The sequence below is a fragment of the Heteronotia binoei genome, chromosome 13 (assembly GCF_032191835.1).
Source record: "Heteronotia binoei isolate CCM8104 ecotype False Entrance Well chromosome 13, APGP_CSIRO_Hbin_v1, whole genome shotgun sequence".
Taxonomy (NCBI): domain Eukaryota; kingdom Metazoa; phylum Chordata; class Lepidosauria; order Squamata; family Gekkonidae; genus Heteronotia; species Heteronotia binoei.
In genome coordinates, this window is record NC_083235.1 from 39595786 (window position 1) to 39618743 (window position 22958).

The following is a 22958-nucleotide window of genomic DNA, read 5'->3' on the forward strand; positions in this document are numbered from 1 at the left end:
TCAGCCACGTAATGAATCTGCTACAAATACTGCGCTCGGTTTCTGAGCTCACTTTAGACAAAAGCCTTTGGAAACAATAGCAAAATGTTCAGGGTTCCAGGAAACAGTCCTGGTAGCTTTGAATTGTATGGGTCAAGCAGCAGATATAGTGTTTATCAAAGTTATACTAGAAGGGGGGGGGGCAATCCGCATATATGATTCTTTCATGACAAATGCCAGAAGATGAAAATGGGGTCAGAAATGTAACCCTTGAATTTTATAACATCCTAATAAAATGATTGCAGGAAGCTGCTCCTTGGACACTATTATGGGGTGCTGCTTGAGGAAAGAGATGAAAAGCAAAAGGTAAAATCACAGGAGTAAATACGCAAGCTCACATACAGCCTCTGGGATGCAGGAATGCATATATCATACACTACATATTAAAACACACAAGACACAGCTGGAAGAAAAAATGACTGCTGAGGGCCAAAACCAAGCCTTAAATGGGATGCAGGGAGGCCACTAAGGGCCGTGTTTTCCCAGGAACAAAACATAAAGAAGCATGACATGATGTCATCACATTGAGAGTTTCTCCACTCGCACATTCAATAGCCAATGAAGAGGAAGGGGAAACTTGGAGTGTGATGATGTCATGCCACATGTCTTCCTCCTAGATGTTTCCATGGAGACACTGGGTAGAAATGTGGGCATGTTGCTCTCAGCAGCAGCCATGTGTTCCTTGTAATATCAAACATGGTCCTAAGTGGGGATGGTTATATTTGTGAGAAGGGCCCCAGCCCAGATTTGGGGAAACCTGAATGTCTGCCATCAAACTGAGTGGGCCAGACATGAGAGATAATCTCCAGCAAAGAAGCTCATGATGTCATTGGCTTTCCTGCCAAAATGATCACATGACATGGAGGAAGGCCACTACATCCTCAGTTCTCTCCATGCCACAAACAGAGACCCCATGGAATTAAGGTTCCAGAGAGTTCACAGCAGGGCAGGAGAGAGGGATGTGTGCCTGCCAGGGCCAGGCTTTCTGGTGCCCTGGGCTGGGAGGCCCCTCCTGGATTATTTAAATCATGAGGAAGGGTGCCCAGGAACAGCCACTGCAAGGTCCTACCAGTCAGCTGATTGGTGAGGCCTTTACATCACCTGGGAGGCCAGCACCAGCTCCTAGGGATTCTCCTGATCATGCAGGAGCACCAGCAGAAGCAGCTGGGCCAGCCTCCCCCTCCATTTAAAAAACCTGCTGACCAGCTGGTCGATAGGGTCTAAATCACATGGGAAGGCATGTGTGGCTGCTCCTGTCGCTCTTCTCTTGTGATTTGAATTGCCGGTGGAGACAGGGGTGGCCTTCAAACACCACCTATAGCTGGCAACTCTGCTTGCTGTCCACATTCAGGGATGGACCTGGGGAAAGTATAATGTGTTAGGTAGGCCTTGAGATTTTGTATACTACCAAAAAAGGGGGTGCAGGGAAAGGAAAGGAAAGGAAAGGAAAGGAAAGGAAAGGAAAGGAAAGGAAAGGAAAGGAAAGGAAAGGAAAGGTGGTTTCAGAGGTTGCAATAATGAAGTTGAGCTTAGATCAAACTACAAAGCGTGAACTCTATGGCATTATACCCCATCGGGGTCCGTCCTCTCCTCAAACCTCACTCTTCCCAGGCACCGTTCCCAAATCTCCAGGAATTTCACAACCCAGAGTTGGCAACCCTACTGACAGAAAGTAGTGAGTGTCTGATTTTTCTTAAAAAAAAAAAGACCACAAATTAGAGGAGATGAATTCCCCTCCTCCCTCCAATTCCTATCATGCCTTAATTTGCTCTGTCCCTCAAAGCGCTTCACCATTTTCTCCCAGCTCTGATAATCAGTGAGCTGACACAAACAAGGTATGTGCAGTGCAGAAGTTTCTGCTCCCTTTCTTTGCTTCTTTTAGGGTTGCCAACTCTGAGTGCTGAAATTTCTGAAGATTTAAGGGTGGAGCCTGGGTAGTTGGGGGCAGGAGATTCCCCTAGTTTGGAGACCATCCCCCCACATTAGGGTTATCAGAAAGTGTGTGTGTGGAAAGGAAATGTCTGCTGTGCACTCCATTATACCCTATGGAGACCAATTGCCTTAGGGTATGGAGAACTGATCTGTGGGTATTTGGGGGCACTGTTTTTTGAGCAAGTTTGGTGTAGTGGTTAAGTGTGCGGACTCTTATCTGGGAGAACCGGGTTTGATTCCCCACTCCTCCATTTACAGCTGCTGGAATGGCCTTGGGTTAGCCATAGCTATCTCAGGAGTTGTCCTTGAAAGGGCAGCTGCTGTGAGAGTCCTCTCAGCCCCACCCACCTCACAGGGTGTCTGTTGTGAGGGGAGAAGATATAGGAGATTGTAAACTGCTCTGAGTCTCTGATTCAAAGAGAAAGGCGGGGTATAAATCTGCAGTCTTCTTTTTCTTCTTGAGGCAAAGGCATCAAATTTTCACCATCACATCTGGTGCCTCTCTTCAAAAAACAAACCAACAAAAGCAAAAATCCAAGTTTAAAAAAAGATTAGACCAGGTGTCCAATTCTATGAGCCCCCAAAGAAGATACCTCTATCCTCCATTATTTCCAATGGAAGGAAGGCATCTAAAAGGAACACAGTTTCTTTAAATGTGATAACCAGAACTTTTTTTGGAGTTCAATGGTACTTGTTACCAGGGGTGGCACTGGGGTTTTTACTGCCCCAGGCTATCCATACGGCTATGCACCCCCTCCATGGGGGGTCTGAGCGAGGCTGCACAGTTCCCTTCATCTGCCCAGCTGCGGGGCAGGGGAAAGGGTCATGGGACTGCCATGCCTCACTCTGAAGCTATCTCCCCTTGCAAGGGAGGCAGCTTCAGAGTGATGCCACGCCTCCTCCTTCCTCCACCCGGCTGCTGGGCAGGGGAAAGGGGCTGCTGGGCTGTCATGCCTTGCTCTGATGCTGTCTCCCCTTGCAGGGGAGGCAGGTTCAGAGCAACGCTGCACCACCTCTTTTCTCTGCCTGGCTGCAGGGCAGAGGAAAGAGATGTGGGACTGCTGTGCCTCGCTCTGAGGCTGTCTCCCTTTGCAGGGGAGGCAGCTTCAGAGGGAGGCCACTCTCCTCCGAGACTGGCTAGGAAGTCAGGCTTGGAGGAAAGCACAAACTGGCATGCAGCACCGCTGCTCTCAGCTTCTGGGGGAAGCTGAGAGCAGCGGAGTGGTGGGAGAGGGCACTTGAACGCACCCTGTAGGCGAGGTGGTGCCCGAGGTGGTCGCCTACCTTGTCAACTCCCATGCACCAGCCTTGCTTGTTACACACTTGCTCCAGGCTTCACCCCCAAAGTCCCCAAATATTTCTTGAGTCAGACCTGACAACCCTAAGCCTGGGGTGGGTATAATTCCATAGAGACCACCCTCCAGGGGAGCTGATCTCTGCAATCTGAAATCAGCTGTAATACTCAGGGATCGACAGGCTCAACCTGGAGATTGGCCACCCTAGCTCCTTTCCATGTTAAACTAAAACAGCACCCTGCCTTGTATGTCTGTTCTGGTAGGCTAGGCTGGTGCTCTTTCTCAGGGCCTTGCTTAGCAACACAGGCTGAAAGAAATCCTGGGAGTTTAGGCCATTTGAGGGGGAAGGCTTATTTATTTAGTGTCCGGCTCCTATGCCCTGCTGTCACTGTGCAATAGAGAGAATAGAGAGAGGAATCACTTATACCTGCAATGATTTCAGAGGAGCAGTCAAGACAGTCTGCTGTAGCAAAAATAAATAGAAATCTTGTGACACCTTAATTGGTGATAATGCAATTTCCTAGGTTTGCTAAGCTAATTAACAGCTGTAATTGCTGGGGAATCCCATGTTTTGGTAGCTTGTAAAAACTGGATTTCTCAGGCATTAGCAAGATTAGAAAAATCATGATATCACCAATGATTGCTATAATGAATAGGCTTCCCAATCCCCAGGTCCCAGCAGGGGATCCCCCGGTTTTACAGGCTTCCCCCCTCCCCCAGCCAGCTGGCCAGCGGGGGAAGCCCCACCCCCACAGCCATTATGCACCTCCATGAACAATTCCCATAGGGAATGATGGGGAATTGATCTGCGGGTATCAGGGGCTCTGGGGGGGCTGTTTTTTGAGGTAGAGATGCCAAATTTTCAGTATAGCATCTAGTGCCTCTCCCCAAAATACCCCCCAAGTTTCAAAAGGATTGGACCAGGGGGTCCAATTCTACGAGCCCCAAAAGAAGGTGCCCCTATCTTTCATTATTTTCTATGGAAGGAAGGCATTTTAAAAGGTGTGCTGTCCCTTTAAATGTGATGGCCAGAATTCCGTTGGAGTTCAATTATGCTTGTCACACCCTTGCTCCTGGTTCCCCCCCCCCCCCAAGTCTCCTGGCTGCACCCCCAAAGTCCCCAGATATTTCTTGAATTGGACTTGGCAACCCTAATAATGAACCATCTTAATAGTGTTATTTGCTATATTTGAATTTTACCTAACTACATGTCCTTCCAGCACTTTGTGGGCTTTTGGCCCTGCTGCTTACAAGTTTTTCATATATGCCTTCCTGGTGTGATCTTATTATGGACATCTGATAAAGTGGGCGCTGGTGAAAGAAAGCTTGGGCTAGAATGCTAACTAGTTAATCTTGGAGGTGCCGCAAGACTCCTGTTTATTTTGACATCTGCCACAGGTTTTCAGTTCCACCCAACGAAAGCATTCAGCTATTCACAGCATTAGCAGTTGTGCACCATTCATTAATACAAAAGACTAAATTGTAGTGTGTTAACAAAAGGTCCGTGTCAATAGAAGCCAGTTCATGCACCTAAAATAGTATTCTGCAGCTTCGGTCAAACCAAACACTCGTTACTGAGTCAGTGATTACATGTTAAACAAACAAACAAGACAGTAATTTCCAGCCCTCCATCCAGTGAACTATGCAAAACAAGACACAACACATTTTAGTGAATTAGCAAGCCCTTTGCTTTCATTTTGGCTCCACCCACCCCAATTCACTCAGAGTTGTTCAGCAACAAAGTATAATTAATTTTCTTCAGTGGACAGCAAAGTTTTCTAGCATGCAAGAATAGTGAACCAGGGTTTTGGCATATTTTAGCTGACAGTTTAAACAGTAATTATTATCTGCCAACCCCTGGCAGAAATAAAATTGTGATTTGTAATGCAAATGAATTCCCAGAAGAGTAGACAATGAGATTTGAAACAATGCCGGAGGGGTGGGGGCAGTGCAGGGTATGAACAATATTGTAAGCATGCTGTCTGGGGAAAATACCACAATGCAATACAAGGCAAGACACTTGAACCTATTTATTTTTGGCAGAAAGTATGGTCTCAAGAGGCAGCAGTCATTTAATCGCATGCACTTGAAACCCCAAATGCGCAGAGCCCAGCAGTTTGGAGTGGGACCAGTAAAGTCTTTGGAACATGCTGGCATAACTTCCAGTGAAAACCAGAACTGACATAATGAGACACAGTAGGATATGCAAAAACTTATAGTTTTACCATAGAGTTTTGGAAGAAACCTACAGAACCTTGTTAGAGTATGGGTGCACTGCCAACACATGCCTCATTTCCTTCCATCAATGCCTGATTGGTGGGGAAACTGCAGAGTGTTGCCTGATGTACTGATGACATGCTACATCTGAGCCATCAAGAAACACCAGGCATCATTTCCACCTCCCCTATTTCTCCTGCTGGACTGAGTGCAAGGGTCATGGGTAGGGCCAAACCACCAGGAAGCTGCCCTCCGAAAGTGGGCAAATGGTAAGCCAGGGGACCACAGCTGATGTTGGCAACTCTGGCTTGGGACATTTGGGGGCTCCTGGAGAGGGTGGAGTTGGGGAGTGGAGGGAGATCAGCAAGGATGTGATACCATAGATTCTGCCCTCCAAAGCTGCCATTTCTGCCAAAGGTACTAATAAGGTTGCCAGGTCTGACTAAGGAAATATCTGGTGACCTTGGGGATGGAGCCAGTAGACTTTGGGGGTGGAGCCAGGAGCAAGGTTGTGACAAGCACCATTGAACTCCAAAGGAAATTCTGGCCATCATATTTAAAGGAACTGTTTCCCTTTTAAATGCACTCCTTCCATTGGAAACAATGGAAACAATAAAACTTTCTTCAAATATATTAGAAGTAGGAAACCAGCCAGGGAGGCAGTGGGGCCCTTGGATGACCATGGGGTAAAAGGATTACTGAAGGAGGATAGGGAAATGGCTGAGAAGCTAAATGAATTTTTTGCCTCTGTCTTCACTGTAGAAGACGAGAACTTTTTGCCCGCCCCAGAACCACTAATTTTGGAAGGGGTGTTGAAAGACCTGAGTCAGATTGAGGTGACAAATGAGGAGGTCCTACAACTGATAGACAAATTAAAAACTAATAAGTCACCGGGTCCGGATGGCATACATCCGAGAGTTCTGAAGGAACTCAAAGTTGAACTTGTGGATCTTCTAACAAAAATCTGTAATCTTTCATTGAAATCTGCCTCCATTCCTGAGGACTGGAAGGTAGCAAATGTCACCCCCATCTTTAAAAAAGGTTCCAGAGGAGATCCGGGAAATTACAGGCCAGTCAGTCTGACTTCAATACCGGGAAAGTTGGTAGAAACCATTATCAAGGACAGAATGAGTAGGCACATTGATGAACACGGGTTATTGAGGAAGACTCAGCATGGGTTCTGCAAGGGAAGATCTTGCCTCACTAACCTGTTGCATTTCTTTGAGGGGGTGAACAAACATGTGGACAAAGGAGACCCGATAGATGTTGTTTACCTTGACTTCCAGAAAGCTTTTGATAAAGTTCCTCATCAAAGGCTCCTTAGAAAGCTTGAGAATCATGGAGTAAAAGGACAGGCCCTCTTGTGGATCAAAAACTGGCTGAGTAATAGGAAGCAGAGAGTGAGTATAAATGGGCAGTCTTCGCAGTGGAGGACGGTAAGCAGTGGGGTGCCACAGGGCTTGGTACTGGGTCCCATGCTCTTTAACTTGTTCATAAATGATTTAGAGTTGGGAGTGAGCAGTGAAGTGGCCAAGTTTGTGGATGACACTAAATTGTTCAGGGTGGTGAGAACCAGAGAGGATTGTGAGGAACTCCAAAGGGATCTGTTGAGGCTGGGTGAGTGGGCGTCAACGTGGCAGATGCGGTTCAATGTGGCCAAGTGCAAAGTAATGCACATTGGGGCTAAGAATCCCAGCTACAAATACAAGTTGATGGGGTGTGAACTGGCAGAGACTGATCAAGAGAGAGATCTTGGGGTCATGATAGATAACTCACTGAAAGTGTCAAGACAGTGTGCGTTTGCAATAAAAAAGGCCAATGCCATGCTAGGAATTATTAGGAAGGGAATTGAAAACAAATCAGCCAGTATCATAATGCCCCTGTATAAATCGATGGTGCGGTCTCATTTGGAGTACTGTGTGCAGTTCTGGTCGCCGCACCTCAAAAAGGATATTATAGCTTTAGAGAAGGTGCAGAGAAGGGCAACTAGAATGATTAAAGGGCTGGAGCACTTTCCCTATGAAGAAAGGTTGAAACGCTTGGGACTCTTTAGCTTGGAGAAACGTCGACTGCGGGGTGACATGATAGAGGTTTACAAGATAATGCATGGAATGGAGAAAGTAGAGAAAGAAGTACTTTTCTCCCTTTCTCACAATACAAGAACTCGTGGGCATTCGATGAAATTGCTGAGCAGACAGGTTAAAACGGATAAAAGGAAGTACTTCTTCACCCAAAGGGTGATTAACATGTGGAATTCACTGCCACAGGAGGTGGTGGCGGCCACAAGTATAGCCACCTTCAAGAGGGGTTTAGATAAAAATATGGAGCACAGGTCCATCAGTGGCTATTAGCCACAGTGTATGTGTGTATATAACATTTTTTGCCACTGTGTGACACAGAGTGTTGGACTTGATGGGCCGTTGGCCTGATCCAACATGGCTTCTCTTATGTTCTTAATGGAGGATGGGGGCACCTTCTTTGGAAGCTCATAAATTTGGAACCTGTGGTCCAATCTTTTTGAAACTTGGCAGGAGTTTTTGAGGAGTGGCACCAGATGCTATGCGGAAAATTTGGTACCTCTACCTAAAAAAACAGCCCCCAGAGCCCCAAATATCCATGGATCAATTCTCCATTATTCCCTATGGGGACTGGTCTCCATAAGGTATCATGGGATGCTTAGCAGACATTTACACCCCCCCGACACACACACTTTCTGATAACCCTGAAGCAGGGCAGGGCAACTAAAGCAGGGGATCCCCTGCCCCCAACTGGGGACTGGCAACCCTGGGTACTAATCTCTGTAGTCTGGAGAACAGCAGTTATTCCAGGAGAACTCCAGGCTGGGAAACTCCTGGGGGTAGAGCCTGGGGATGACAGGGGCCTCAATTGGGTACAATGACATAGAGTCCATCCTCCAAAGTATGCATTTTCTACAGAGGAACTAATCTGTGTGTTCTGGAGAGCAGCTGTAATTCTAGGAGATCCCCAGGTCCCATCTGGCGGCTGGCATCACTGTAAGCACTTTGAGGCTTGCATAACTTGGTTTGCTTCAGGGCCATTTTCACTTTCCGCTCTGCTCCTGGAGTTGCTATGGCAGTAGTGCTATCCTGCCCAAGTGAACCAATGTAGCCACAACAAGATTCACATGGTACTGGGACCGTAAGAATGGGGAAAGAGAGGCTTTGGCTTGGATTCATCCACCTACCCACCCACCCCATTGCTGCAGCTCAAAATTGAAATGCACATGGAATTCCAGATAGCACCAAACTTTCCAATGCAAAATTGGAAAGGAATTATGACTGTAAAAACACAACTCTAATCTCGTAGCAATTTAAGATCTAGTCAAAAGCATTTGTGTGTTTTGTAAGGAATTAAGAAAACTTCTCTGGTAACATTCATTTATCTTTTCTTTGATAAAGAAGAGAAGCATTTTTCTGGCTGGAGAACCTCTTGCAAGATCAATCTCAACAGGTGCTAAGATAAAGGATTCAAACTGAAGCATCAAAAATGCTTTTATTGTTCCACTCCATTAAGAATGTTTGTAAGCATATTTTCAATACATCTCTCACATAGCTTTACATTATCTGCCAAATCAATTCAAACTGTGCTTCTAGTCCTGTCCTTGAGAACAGCCTGATTAGGCTTCCCAACCCTCCCGCCCTGGCGGGGACCCCAGGATTTACAGCCTCTTCCCCCGCTCTCCAAAAAAACAGAGGCGGGGGAGGGGGGGAAATGGCGCCAAGGAGCGTGGCAAGCCGCTCCATCTCAGAGGAGCAGCTAAGGTGAAACGGAGAAGAGGTGGCAGCAGCGCAGCGGCATTGCCCGCTCCGCCTCTGAGGTGAAATCAGAGAAGGGGAGGGTGGAGGCAGGCCAGGAGCGTAGCGAGCCATGAATCTGGGTCCTTCTAGGACCCGCGGCTCACCACGCTCCTGGCCTGCCTCCACCCTCCCCTTCTCTGGTTTCACCTCAGAGGCGGAGTGGAGCGGCGACGCCGCTGCGCTGCTGCCTCTTCTCCACTTCAGCTGCTCCTCTGAGATGGGCTCAGCCTTTATGGTCTCAGTCCTCTGTGATTCTCTCCCTATTTTTCTCGGCCGTCCTCTATAAACAATGCACCTCAGTGTCTGGAGGAACGTTGCATTATGTAAATGGTAGGGGGGCGGGCGGAATTGTGCTGGAGGTTTCCCACTCCTCCGATCAGGCTGGTTCTCCCCTCCACCCCGGTTCTCACCAAGCACTTTGGTTTCTATGGTATGTCCAAGGCTGTCTGAATCCCTTTTGCATGCGTATGAGAGAAAGAAAGATGCCGAAAAGGGGGGTGGGGGATGGCATAACGTGCAAGGAATCTGTCACCCCCACCGGAGAAGTCTGTTGTTTTCTGTGTCTGGCGTGGAGTCTGATGGAATGCCATAAAACAAAACAAGCTCAACATATGTCTGCAAAGGAGTGACTCTGGCTTTTATTTTGTAAAAAAAAAAAAAATGAATATGTCAATGGGGCACTGTCTTTGCGACTCAGCAGTAGGAGGGCAGCCCAGAGCTCCAACATGAAACCCAGTTTTTCGCAGCCTTGGTGCAGGGGGGTGATTGAGACAGGAGGGGGGGCTCTAAGCAGGGCGTTTGGGCTGATCCTGGGAAACAGAGGCACAAAATCCGCTCCGCCTCTGAGGTGAAATCAGAGAAGGGGAGGGTGGAGGGAAGGAAGACATTTAAAAAGGTGTGCCGTCGCTTGAAATGCGATGGCCAAAACTCCCGTTGGGATTCAGTGATGCTTGTCACACCCTTGCTCCTAGCTCCACCCCAGTGTCTCCTGGCTCCACCCCAAAAGTTTCCTGGCTCCACCCCCAAAGTCCCCAGATATTTCTTGAATTGGACTTGGCAACCCTAAGTCTGATGTTTTAAAGCTTTGCAAGACCATAGCACATATTATTGAAATGGAAGGTACCATCATTGGTGGAATCTCAAACCACCCTACTGGCATTCATTAAACTGATGTGTGTGGGGGGTGTTTTATACACCAATGGCCTAACTACACATCCCACAGCACTTGCGAGGGTAGCACAAGGAGGTCTTCAAAATCTTGTACTCATTTCATGCAAGTGATAGGTTACCCAACTGTTCCATCAGATACAGAAACAAGGCTGCTAAGATTCCCAGTGGGACATTCCTGCATTTGTTACTTTTCCGTTGTTTTTTCCTTCATTAAGGTTTAAAAGTACAAAAAAGGAGAGACTGGCTGATCAGACCAAGGGACACTGTAGTCCAGGATTCTAGCCTGTGCTAGACATTACCATGCATATCCAAAGGCCACCAGTACATTTATGGAGCCGTGCCATTGCCCTTCGGTGCACGGTGCATGTGAGACGGGCATTCTGCAGAGTGAAGATGTAATGTGATCCATAATCTTTCTAGAATGGCTAAGTTCTGCATCCCTATCGACAATGCTTCTGCCCTGAGCACCTCTTCCTGATTAAACAATTAGGTTTGAGATGAATGAACAAGTGGGAATATTGGAGTGAGCGACTCAGCATGCCTGGACATTGGGAGGCACCACATCACTAAGTGTGTATAGACAGGGGTCATTTTGTAGAAAAAGAGGTGCCGGAGTTCATTTGCACAACTCATTTACATATTCCACACACCTCTGACATCACCGGAAGGTGTACTAAATTATATCAGCCCAGCATCTATCTTAAAATGTTTCTTGAATTATAATTGTCATAATAAAACCTTACTCCCATCCAATGTTCCCTCTAAGCTGCATAGTCTTGTGAGCAAAAACTTTGCTTTGTGAGCTACTGGCATTAAAGTTGTGAGCTACTGGCATTAAAGTTGTGAGCTACTGCATAAATTATTGTGCTCTAGGGCCATTTTTACTGAGCTAAGACAAAAATGTGTGAGGTGGAGGCTAAAAATCTGTGAGCTAGCTCACGCTAACTCAGCTTAAAGGGAACACTGCTCCCATCATACTTTTTAAATTACTTTCTCCTATGTGTCCCCAGTGGCACAATGAAGATTTCCATCTGTCTGCTTTATACATTTTGGTCATTTCCCCATTTTTTTTGTGGGGAAAATATTAGAAAGTTTGTCAAATCTTAGAGTTCAGCAAAATTCTCACAGGGGGGTTGAGCAATGGAGCCCAGAAGAAAGTGGGGTTTTTTGGAGGGGGGGGGGTTGTTAAGAAAGAGAACAATAAAATTTAGAGTTTCTGGAGCTCTGCTCCTGTGAGCTGCTGCCCAAAATTTGGCCTGTGTGTAGATGTTATCTCCTTGAATGGGATGTCTCCCTTTGTCTTAACCTGGGAGCTGCCTCTGATCCCTCCTCTCACTTTGTCCTCTCACATTCGTCGCATGGTCTTCCATGGAGACACATATCTCAACAGGTCTTTTCTGAAGATACAGTGCCCTCATACTTCCACACACATGATGCCAGACAAGCTAGCCATTTGTGATAGGGAAAGTACTCTTTAGATTAGGCTTCTCTTTTCTTCTTTTGACTGCAACTTGAATGTGAGTTGGTTCTACTCGAATAACTTGCAATATACTTCTCTGGAGATTTATTTACTGCACTCAGTATCAAGCTTCCATGGCTGGGCAAACTCTGCTATATTAACCAAATATCCCAATGGGGAACACAGGGTTTACTAACCTCCAGGTGGGGCCTGAATTAGCTGACCCAGCTTAGTTCCTCTGGAGAAAGTGGGTGCTTAGGAGGGTGGATTTTATGGTATTATACCTGACTGAGTTCTCTCCCCTCCTCAAACCCTGCCCTCCCCAGACTCCACCCCCAAATCTCCAGGAATCTCCTGCCCTGGAGCTGGAAGCCCCATGGGAACAATAAACAGGGAAACAAAGCATTATTGACAGTAGGAATTCTAGAAATCAATAGTACTCTGTAATATTTACTGTATCTAGCATCTTTTCCTGGGATGGCTTATTAAGACCTGTATAGTGGGTTCCCCTTCCCCCTCAACTGTTGCAAAATTGAGAGTTAAGTGAGATGGGGAAAGAAAGCCAATTATTCTCCTTCATCTCCCAGAAGAAATTATGGGCCACCTACCGATGTAATTGTTTTATATAAAGGGGTGAACCTACAAGCAAATGATTGCTTTGGAACTTTATTCAAATTTATGTTGCTAGGAAACATCTTAAAAATGCGTGCTGACCTCTGCTGACAGGAGAAAAGGTCAGATAATGTGCTGTTTAAACTATGGCTTTCTGTAACTCTAAAGCCCTGAAGAGTATCTATTACTTTGGGTCATTAAAAAATATCTTTGAATTGAGTTTATTTCCTTGATATTTTTGAGATGTATTAGTTCCCTGTCTGCAACAAAACACCAGTAATTGCATTCTTAGAAATGTACTGTTCATGGCCACTTGTAAAAAATGTAAAGAGAAATGCAGGAAATGAATTAGTAATTGATCCTGCTTTAGAATGTGTAGTTAGACCTGATATCCTCCAGTTCCTGCCAAAGCCACATTCTTATGAGCAGCAATCTGCAATATGGTATCCTGGTGTCCTCTTGCTTCTTGTCTTGTGGACAGAAGACAGAGAGTCTTGAATGGGGTCAGCCCCTACCTGCTGACAGACTAGCAGAGCACTAAGCTCCTCCTGAGCAGGTGGGTATCAGGGCCCTGAATCCTCAGCTTATCCATAGACATAGACTATTGGACACCGGCACAAACCGTCAAGAGTTTGGGTGCGATCCTGGATACTCCCAGGGCTTTTTTTGAGCAGGAATGCACAAGAATGCAGTTCTGGCTGCCTTGGCATCGGGGGTGTGGCCTAACATGCAAATGAGTTCCTGCTGGGCTTTTTCTACAAAAAAAAAAGCCCTGAATTCTCCTTATCTATGGAGGCTGGATTCTCCTTATCTATGGAGGCCAGCCTCCCCATCTACTCCAGGGTGTCAAACATGTGGCCTGTGGGCCGAATCAGGCCCCCAGAGGGCTCCTATCAGGCCCGCAAGCAAGTCTGCTTCCTTCTCCCTCTCTCTTGCTTCCTTCTGTGTCACAGCTTGCTTTGTCAGGATTTCTCAATTACCCAGGAGCTACAGAGCAAAGCACCTATTTTCTCCATTGGCTGAGGCTCCTCTCTTGGGGAGGAAGGGGGGAAGAGCTTGCTTTGATACTGGCCACAGTATTGCAAGAGTGCTAATACTTTAAACATGTTTATTTTAGGGTTTTTAATTTTTAAAAAAACTTTAATTGTGTTTGTCTCTTTGTTTATATCTCTATTACCTGACATTACATTTTATGACACACATGGCCCAGCTCAACAAGGTCTCATTTATGTCCTCATAACAAAGGAGTCTGACTCCCCTGATCTATGCCAAGTACAGCAACTAGCTCCATTCCTGTAATGCTGCAGCCTAGCCACAATAATTCATGCAATGATCACATCCAGGCTAGACTACTGTAACTCACTCTGTGCTGGCCTGCCCTTAAAACACCAACTGATCCAGAATGTGGCAGCATGAGTCCTGCCTGACAAGAATGTCATGGATAGCACATATTCAACCTGTGCTGCACCAGCTACACTGACTTCTAGTAGAGCACTGAACCAGGTTCAAGTTTTTGGTATTGTTCTTTAAGGCCTTGAGTGGTCAGGGACCCGTGTATCTTTGGGACCGCCTCCTCTGGTATGTCCTCTTACTCACAAGGTGGCAACACAGTCCAGAACTGATTTAAAGGAATTGGATTCATGGACACATTCTGGGAACTGTTTTTAGATTATACTGAATGGCTTTATTTACTCTAAGAATGTTTATATTGTATTTTACTTATTGTTGCACATTGCCCAGAGCCCTGTGAACTCAGGGATTGAGCGATCCATAAATTTAACTTATTAAATGAATGAATGAATAAATTTTTATATAGCATCACCTGTCCAAGCCTGGCAACTGTTGGGAGAAGGTGGGATGAGGACAGCATGCATAGGGTAATGGTGCCAGCTTGATGATGTTACTTCCAGGAGTACCCAGAAGTGATGACAGTAGCTCTAGAAATTGCTGTGTTTCCAGCAATTCCTAGAGTTCCTATTGTCACTTCTGGTTATTCCCTGGAAGTTATGTCAATGCACGGGTGGCACCAGTGAGGATTTTAAATTTTAAACATTTATTTTAATGTTTAACTTTTTGCTGTCATTGCTCCAAGTGGCGACAGGAACTCTGGGTGGGGGATCCCCTGCCCCTACTGGGAGCTCGCCAGCCCTACTTAGATCTCTAGGGTCGGAAACCATTCTTTGAGGCTGGGCAGGGAGCAAACCCAACCCTTTCTTTGGAAACAAAGCAGGCAGTATCTCTATTGCAAAGCAAATAAGTTATCCTTACTCACAACTCAGCCATTTTGTGGTAGTGTCTGCTACTCTTTCTTAGCATTCCAAAAGCATCACAGGAATGGGGACCCCTAATACAAATGATGGCTGTTATTTGGTGTGGAGGGAACAGGTGAATGGCTGACCTGTAGGATAAAGCAGTTGACCTCAATGGCCTTGGAGTCTCCTTTCAGCTTTATGATGGTTTACTGTCAACATTGTTTCTTCCATTCCAGTTCTGCAGTTCTTCAGCCAGCCACTAACTTTTTTTCCATGCTATACTCCAGTTGATGAGGCTGAAGTTGTGTGCATCTGTTGCTGTTCTTTATTTATTTAAAAATACCTACACTCCATACTCCTAGCATAGTAGCTACTAGGGATGAGCATGAACCAAACCATGAAGCAAAATTCATTATGAACTTTGTCCTGTTTGTGGTGATAACAGAAGTTTGTGATGGGTAGGGTTCACTGTCACAAACCTACATGAACTTTTAGAGCACTTCATGTGTTTTGGGGATAGAGTGGAAAGCAGAGGTTAAAGGGACTCCAAGCAGTTCCTCACCACTCAGTTGTTTCACAGGCTGTCTTGTGCAGTCCCTTTAAAATTTAAAATGACTGCAGAGGACAACTCAAAAAACAGCAGCATGGTGGGGAAGTGCTCCCACCATGCAGCTCTTTTGGGCTGTTTCTGTTGTTCCTTTAAAGTTTAAAGGGTATGCAGAAGACAGTCCAAGCTATGTGGCAGGGAGTACCTCCCCGCTGCACAGCTGTTTTTCAGGCTGTAATTGAGAACTCCTTTAAAGTTTAAAGGGACTACAGAAGACAGCCCAAAAAAACCAGCTGCACAGTGCGAAGGTCCTTTTATCTTCTGCAGTCTCTTTTAAAGTTTGAAAGGGACTGCAAAACACAGCACAAAAACAGCTTTAAAGTTTAAAAGGACTGCACAAGACAGCCCAAAATAGCTGAGCAGCTTTTGGGACTTTCTATAAGCCCTGTTACAAGGGACTTGAAGGGCCACAAACTGTACAAACCAATTTCGATTTAGTTCATGGTTTGGTTTGTGGGGCAACCACAAATCATAAACCAAATTGAACTGCATTTTCCCTGTTTGTGCCCATCCTTACTAGCTACAGATGCAGTTCCTATTGTCTAAAGCAACAGTATTAAAAATAACAACAAATCAACAATAAAAATAATAAAAATAAACAGAGCTGCAAGATTACCTCAATGAATCAACAGCATTAAAATCAGCAATACCTCCAAGAATGCTGTGCATATATTTCTGGAAGTGGAGTGCTGTAGGAAATAGATCTACAGGAAGAAATGAGAAACACTTTAATGGAGGTCTCTTCATAGTATTGCCTCATGTTGACCCACTATCATTTAACTAGAGTGTACTGAAAAAACTTCAACTATTTCTGACTGTAATTGTGTATCAGAACTCAACAAGACATAAAAACAGGCAACTCGAAGTTTCACAACCAAGAAACCAGAGAGAATCACAACCAACATGCAATGAGTCACATTATATTCTACAAAAATGTAGGGATCTCTCTCACACACAAACACACACCCTGTGTGATTCCATGAACAGTGTGATAACTTCAAATGGGAAAAACACTTTCTTAATATGAACTTTGGAAAAACCCCTCTTGGTTGTTCCAGGGGTGGTTGATGGTCTTTCAGAAGAGAAGGCTTCATTTGTGCCAAGATTACCTCCTAGAATGTGTGTAAGAGAGCATTTCTAAGCATTCCCTACTGAATTTTCCTCAATAATGAGTGACCACAACTGGTCTTTAGAAACTGGAGTAAAGCTTTCCAAGCAGAGTATGGTTTTACAAGTAATTGACATGTACTGCCAGGTATGGCTTCCCATTGTGTATCCACAACATGGTCGAATAGAGACTTCACATTTTCACAAGAGTATACACTGTGAACACATCATGTTCACAGACTTCTCTTTATTATCTGATGTGCACGCACCATCTCTTGCCCCTCATGGGCAGAGGTGTCATCTTTCACTTATAGTCATGTATCCAATTCTTGGGGTTCCATCAACAGAACATTTCCATTTGCAGACAATGAGGCAAATATTTCTACTGATTCCTCCCATCCATTGCAGAACCTCCACTTATGCTGTTCCTGAGAATCTGCTGACCCTCAAGATCAAAATGGGGGTGGAGACCTCAGTGGGCTGCAACAGGAGGATGGACACAGAACTGCTCAGTAAAATCCACATGTGGATGGATCCATGCCACAGAGACAATTATTCAGGTTTATTTCCCCCATTCCCAATCTGAATCCCAACCCCTCACAACCCAAGGTTCTGACATTTCTGAATTATTTTAATTTTAAGCAAGCAAGAGTTTCACTATGGGCAAATTAAAGGAATAAAGAAAGTGAGAAGACAACATTAAGCTCTCACCATGAAATCCCTTGACAATGGAAGAAATTTAGATCTGTGTTTGCTTGTTTTTACAGTGAGCTTTAAATCTTTATATAGAACTGTATAGATCCATATGATGGCACTGCACCAAAATTACCAAAATTCTCAGACAGGTGTGGTATTTTTGTATGGCGTTCTGTTTATTACTGAACACAATAAAAATATACAGATGAGGAACGTTTTGACAAACTTTTCTGGAAAAATGCATACGCATAAAGAAAAAATATCAGTTGATTCAAACTAAAATGTGAATCTCTCAAATCATGGGCCTAAAACAATTTTGCCCTATCCCTATTGGTTTTTTAGAAATAAGATGCTCCAGGTTACAAACTTTGGCCTAGTGGTGTTGCCCATAGAGTTCTTCTCAGTCTTCTAGATATACACATTCCTAGATCAATATATGCCTGTTCATTTCCTAGCACCCAGGAAGGCAATGATGTTAATACTGATCATTGCTCTTGGATTTAGGTACTGAAAATCTGCATTATAAGCTTTGTCAGAGTAGACAACCCACTTTGATATTTAAGTTAAAATTAGATTTTTCACCCCAATCTTGCAAAATGCTAACAATAAGAACATCTACACTAATTAGCACCATGTTGTACAAGCTCTTATTCTTACCTTAACCTTCACACATCATTAAGTGCCTTCAACAGTACGTATTGTTTATTCATGAATTATCAAGTATTCTGACAGGGATGTTTCATTTTGAAACAAATAAAAAACCCCCCACTATATTCCATTTGTTACTTTTGTTAGCACAGCAAAAAAAAAAAATGAATGGAAATAACAAATGAACTAATGAGTGAGTGAGTGAATGAGCGAGTGAGTGGATAGATGGATGCCATTACTTTCAATCATTTCCACTGGTGTTCAGTAGTTTCCAAAAGACTTTTTTTTTTTTTGCATTCTTTTAAAATTTTGTGTTTTTTCAAATGTGTCGGGGACCCAAGGAGGGAATATCTGGTTTGAATTCTGAGCTCCCTTTCCACTTGCAATGGTCATTTCCACTTGTGGAAGAATGGAAAGGCCGGAGCAAATTTTGCTAATTCCTGAGGTCCACTGATCCATGGGGGCACAATATCAGGAGGGGGCAAAGAAGAACATTACTGTCTATGCAGAATAGTCCCCCTCACATTGCATAAGGTCTAAGGATCTGTGATGGTTCTGTACATGCATGCACATGTTTATTTAATTTAAACAATTTATCTCACTATCTCCGCCAAAGATGCTCAAGGCAGCTTACATATTATTTAACCATGATAATCATATTTTTAAAAAACATTTTATAAATAATTATAATCAGAAAATCTGGGTTAGCAAGTATGTCTTTTCTTGGCTCCAGTTACTTAGCATTCCCAGTGACAGTGTAGAAAAGGTAGAAAAAGCCCTGCATCGTGTAGCCAACCGGCTTATTTCAGAGAATGATGGCATACACCATAGGGCTTCAGCTGATGACCACCAGAATCAGACAGCCTCATATAGGAGAAGGTGGCCCTTCAAGTATCCTAGTCCAAGATAGCAAAGAGCCTTGAAGTTAATCAGAACCGATACTTTGAACAGAGCCTGGAAGCAAATCAGTAGCTAATAAAAGTTTGTATCATATATCACTTGTACATGAACATGTCAGTTTAACACAAAACAGAGAATCATGGTAGTACCAAGTGTTGTTTCCTTAATGTGCACATTAGTAATGTTGTGGAGAGAAAAGTCACACATGAAAAGAAGGAACTGAAGGTGGTAGTGAACCTGAAATGCACAACATTCTGTATAAAATTCAGAAATAAAAAAAATGAATTTGTGGAAGATTCTCTTTAGTATCCTTCAGAAAAAGTAGGTCATTTAGAATGTCAAATGCAGGAAGAAACTGAGATGTGAAGAATTCTGGAAGTATTCCTAATGCATACCCTTGCAGTTGCTTCTGCCTGTTGCTAAACTGGATTTGTCCTATAATTCAGGTTATCAGTTGACACAGGGTTTTTTCCCCCTGAAGATGAAAATTCATAGTTAAATGCACACAGAAAACTGGCACGCCCAGAAGATGAGATTCAGATACAATATAAAAATCATGGTATCTATGGTTAGCACATGTCTGAAACCAGCATTTGTCTTGGAGATGATCATACAAAATTTGGTTTGACTCTGCCAGTTTATTGCCTTTGTTCTAGCCAGGTGTCCCTGCAGCTGGGGAGCAGCTGAGGATGGTACTGGGAAACAAGCCAGGATTAAGTCTGGAAAGTCACATTCATACATCATATGAAACCATAGTTAAGACTGTGGCTAACTAACCTATTTCAGGATATTGTTTCAGATTATGATCCAGATCTTGCCTTCTCCTGATGCAACAAGAGGCTTTTGCATTGGGGAAGGAACACTGCATCAAAATACCATTAGCTGAACAAATCAACAGGAGCCAACCCATGGTTTTGTTAATGCGAGCGGACTGAATCAAAGAAAGCTGCAAACCAGGAATGCAAAGTATTCAAAAATATAGGAATAAAAATCAGTACAAAAGGGAGTCACCTTATACGTTAGTTCAGACATGCAAGACTGATTGTCAAATTAGACATTACTTGTGACACACATTGGGACACAGGCGCTGTTCCAACTTGCTGTCACACTGAAGGACTGTGCATGTTATCTTAAAATTACTCAGTTGCTCCATCAGGCTACAGAGCACTGCAAGGGAGGAGGAGAGGTTTCCAGCTCCTCTCCTGCACTATTTTTGCCAATAGAAATGGCCTATTTGTCCCTTTCTCTGGCTCCACATGTTGATAAAGGATTATCTGGAGTAGCTGTTTCCACTGGCAAAAACACTGCAGGAGGAAACCGGAAGCCCCTCCTTGCCCTTTGCAGTGCTCTGTAGCCTGATGGAGTAATGGTGCAATTTTAATGCAATCTGCACAGTCTTCCTGTGTGACAGCAAACTAGGAACTACTAAACAACAGAAACTACTAAACAAACAATAATTTAAGCAAGTTAAAAAAAAACAATAGCTTAAAAACAGAGTAACAAACAGATCAAAACAAGATGGCATGTATTTAGACTGTACTTAGTGCCTCCTGGAAGAAGCTAGTTTAATGGTGGCTAATAATGATAACAGTCCATTGGTCACTTTGGGCAGGGCAAGTCACATTGCAATAATCTTGAGCAGCAGAAAATTTCTAGAGATTCCATTTGGAACAAAGAGTTAAAAGGAGTGATACATATTTAGCCACACCCAATGTAATGTTTGGATCTTTATCTTTGAGTAAGAAGAGAACAGTTTCTGGAGAGTAGGAGAGTAAGTGGCTGCTCATAAGGTTGCCAATCTCCAGCTGGAAGAAGGGGATCCTCTGGTTTGGAGGCCTTTCCTCCGCTTCAGAGTTATCAGAAAGTGGGGAGAGGGGCTAAATGTCTGCCAAGCACTCTATTATAACATATGGAGACTGGTCCTCAGAGTGTATAATGGAGAATTGGTCCGCAGGTATCTGGGGCTCTTAGTGGCTGTTTTTGTGAGTTAGGGACACCAGATTTTCAGCATAGCATTTCTCCTCAAATCCCCCTCCAAGTTTCAAAAAGATTGGAGCAGGAGGACCAGTTCTATGAGCCCCAAAATAAGGTGCCCCCATCCTCCATTATTTCCAATAAAGGGAAGGCATTTAAAGGAATGTGGATCCTTTAAATGTGATGGCCAGAACTCCCTTTGGAGTTCAATTATGCTTGTCACAACCTTGCTTCCGTCTTCACCCCCGAAGTCTCCTGGCTCCACACCCCGCCTCCAAATCCCCAAATATTTCCTGAATTGAACCTGGCAACCCTATTGCTTAATAGGAGCATAATATAGTGGTTCCTGAGAGTTGCAAACATAGGGCAGTTGGGAAAAATGTGGAAAAGAATCATTTGCAGGCAGGCCACAAGGCTAGATTCTGTCAGAATATCAGTTGTCAGCAAACCTCCCCTGTAAAACCATGGAAAGAATGATGTCCAAGCTAGCAAATGAGAATGCCCTACAACACTGTGCAACAGAGAGATAATAGAAAATGAGGGGAATACTTGACAGCCCCTGTTTGTGCTACCCCACCTAAAACAGATTAATAGGGCCAGGTAGCTCAGAAGAAGTTTTATATAATAATCACTACTGCATTGCAGTTCTTTGATCAGCCTGAAAGCACTGTGCAAGACACTGCTGGAATAGTTAAAGGAGACATGGTGGCCATTTCCACATTAGACCTTTAATCCTGGTTCAGCCCTGCCCCCAAACTGACAGGCCAGTTTCCCACTCACCCTACGCTGCTCTGACATTCCTCTTTTCAACACAGCGTCCTTCTGATTTTCCACTATCTGGCCTGGGGCTTCAGCTTGCTTCGGCGTTTTTGTGTGGTAAACAGAAATCGCTAAAAATCAGTTTCTTGTAGCTGTGCAAAAATACCAACGCAAGTTGAAGCCCCAAGGCAGATAGTGGGAAATCGGAAGGATGCTGCGCTGAAAAGAGGAATGTCAGAGCGGTGTAGGGTGAGTGGAAAATTGGTCACATTCTACACTTGAATCATGGAATGATAGAAACCAGCTCTGTGAGTTTACGATTCTATGATTTACTTTCCAGGACATGCTCAATGACTGCTACATACATAAATGGGTCTTTCTTCAAGCTGTAGGTTTCAAAGGAGACTGTTCCTTACTTACAGCTTTCCTAGTGCTATGTCTTTTACAATGCACAACTCCTCCAGCTCCAAGGGAGGCAACTTGACATTCTGAAAGCAAAAGCTCCAGGCCACTGTCAACAATCAAATGTTTGGAGGTCAAGGAACACAACGATTGTCAGGCTCTTTCCTGTCGAACCGAGAAACAGAGATGCCAGCTTAAACAATTCCTCTGTGAAAGTTTCTCTGTCTGTAGAGAAATGGATTGGAGAGGATGGGCAGACACTGATTATATTATTTGTCACTGGCTGCAAAGTTGAAAGCACTGTTCTCTATGGCCGACAACAGATGGCTGGTTTGGAGAGGCTTGAAGTTGCCCTGAAAAGAGCCGGCCAAAAATAGAGTGCCCTGGAGCTTCCAGAAGCTGCTTGGGAAAGGGGCAGGCCGTGGTCACTCCAGGAGCATCTGGAACACTCATGTGTCCCATCCACGGCTTCCCAGGCACTCTCTGGGCACTTCCCAGCATTCCAGAGGGCCAGGGAGGCGCCTCAGAGGCACCCCAGCAAAAAGGCACCACTTTGAAAATGATGCCTTTTTGCTGAGATGTCTCTGAGGTGCCTCCCTGGCCATCTGAAGCTGACTCCCTGCAAGCCAGGGATGACTTGGGGTGGCTCTTGGCAAGCCGGGGATGACTTGGGAGTGGGAGGGAGATGGGAGACAGATGTGTGCATGTGGATGTGCTTTTTTGGTCCACCTGCCTCCCGTCCCTGGGGTGGCTTTAAACACCTGTCTGTTCTCACCCTATGAAACTCACATTGTTCCCATGGCTCTTTCATGCCTCTGGAAGCCAGGGTGAGGTCATTGGGTGTACTGCCTGACTTGAAGCACTGGTTTATCCCACCTTTGCAAAAAAAAGGGGGGGGATGGGAGGGGGTTTAAATCAGCTTAGAAATTTGTAAAAGGAAGGATATCATTAAAGAAACATGTTTTTGGAAGACGGAAATATCTGATTTTTAAAAATCATAGGCAGCTGGTCCTCTTTCCCCTGCTGTGGAAAATGGTAGTGACCCATCTTCCCCAGCATGATGGCCTCATA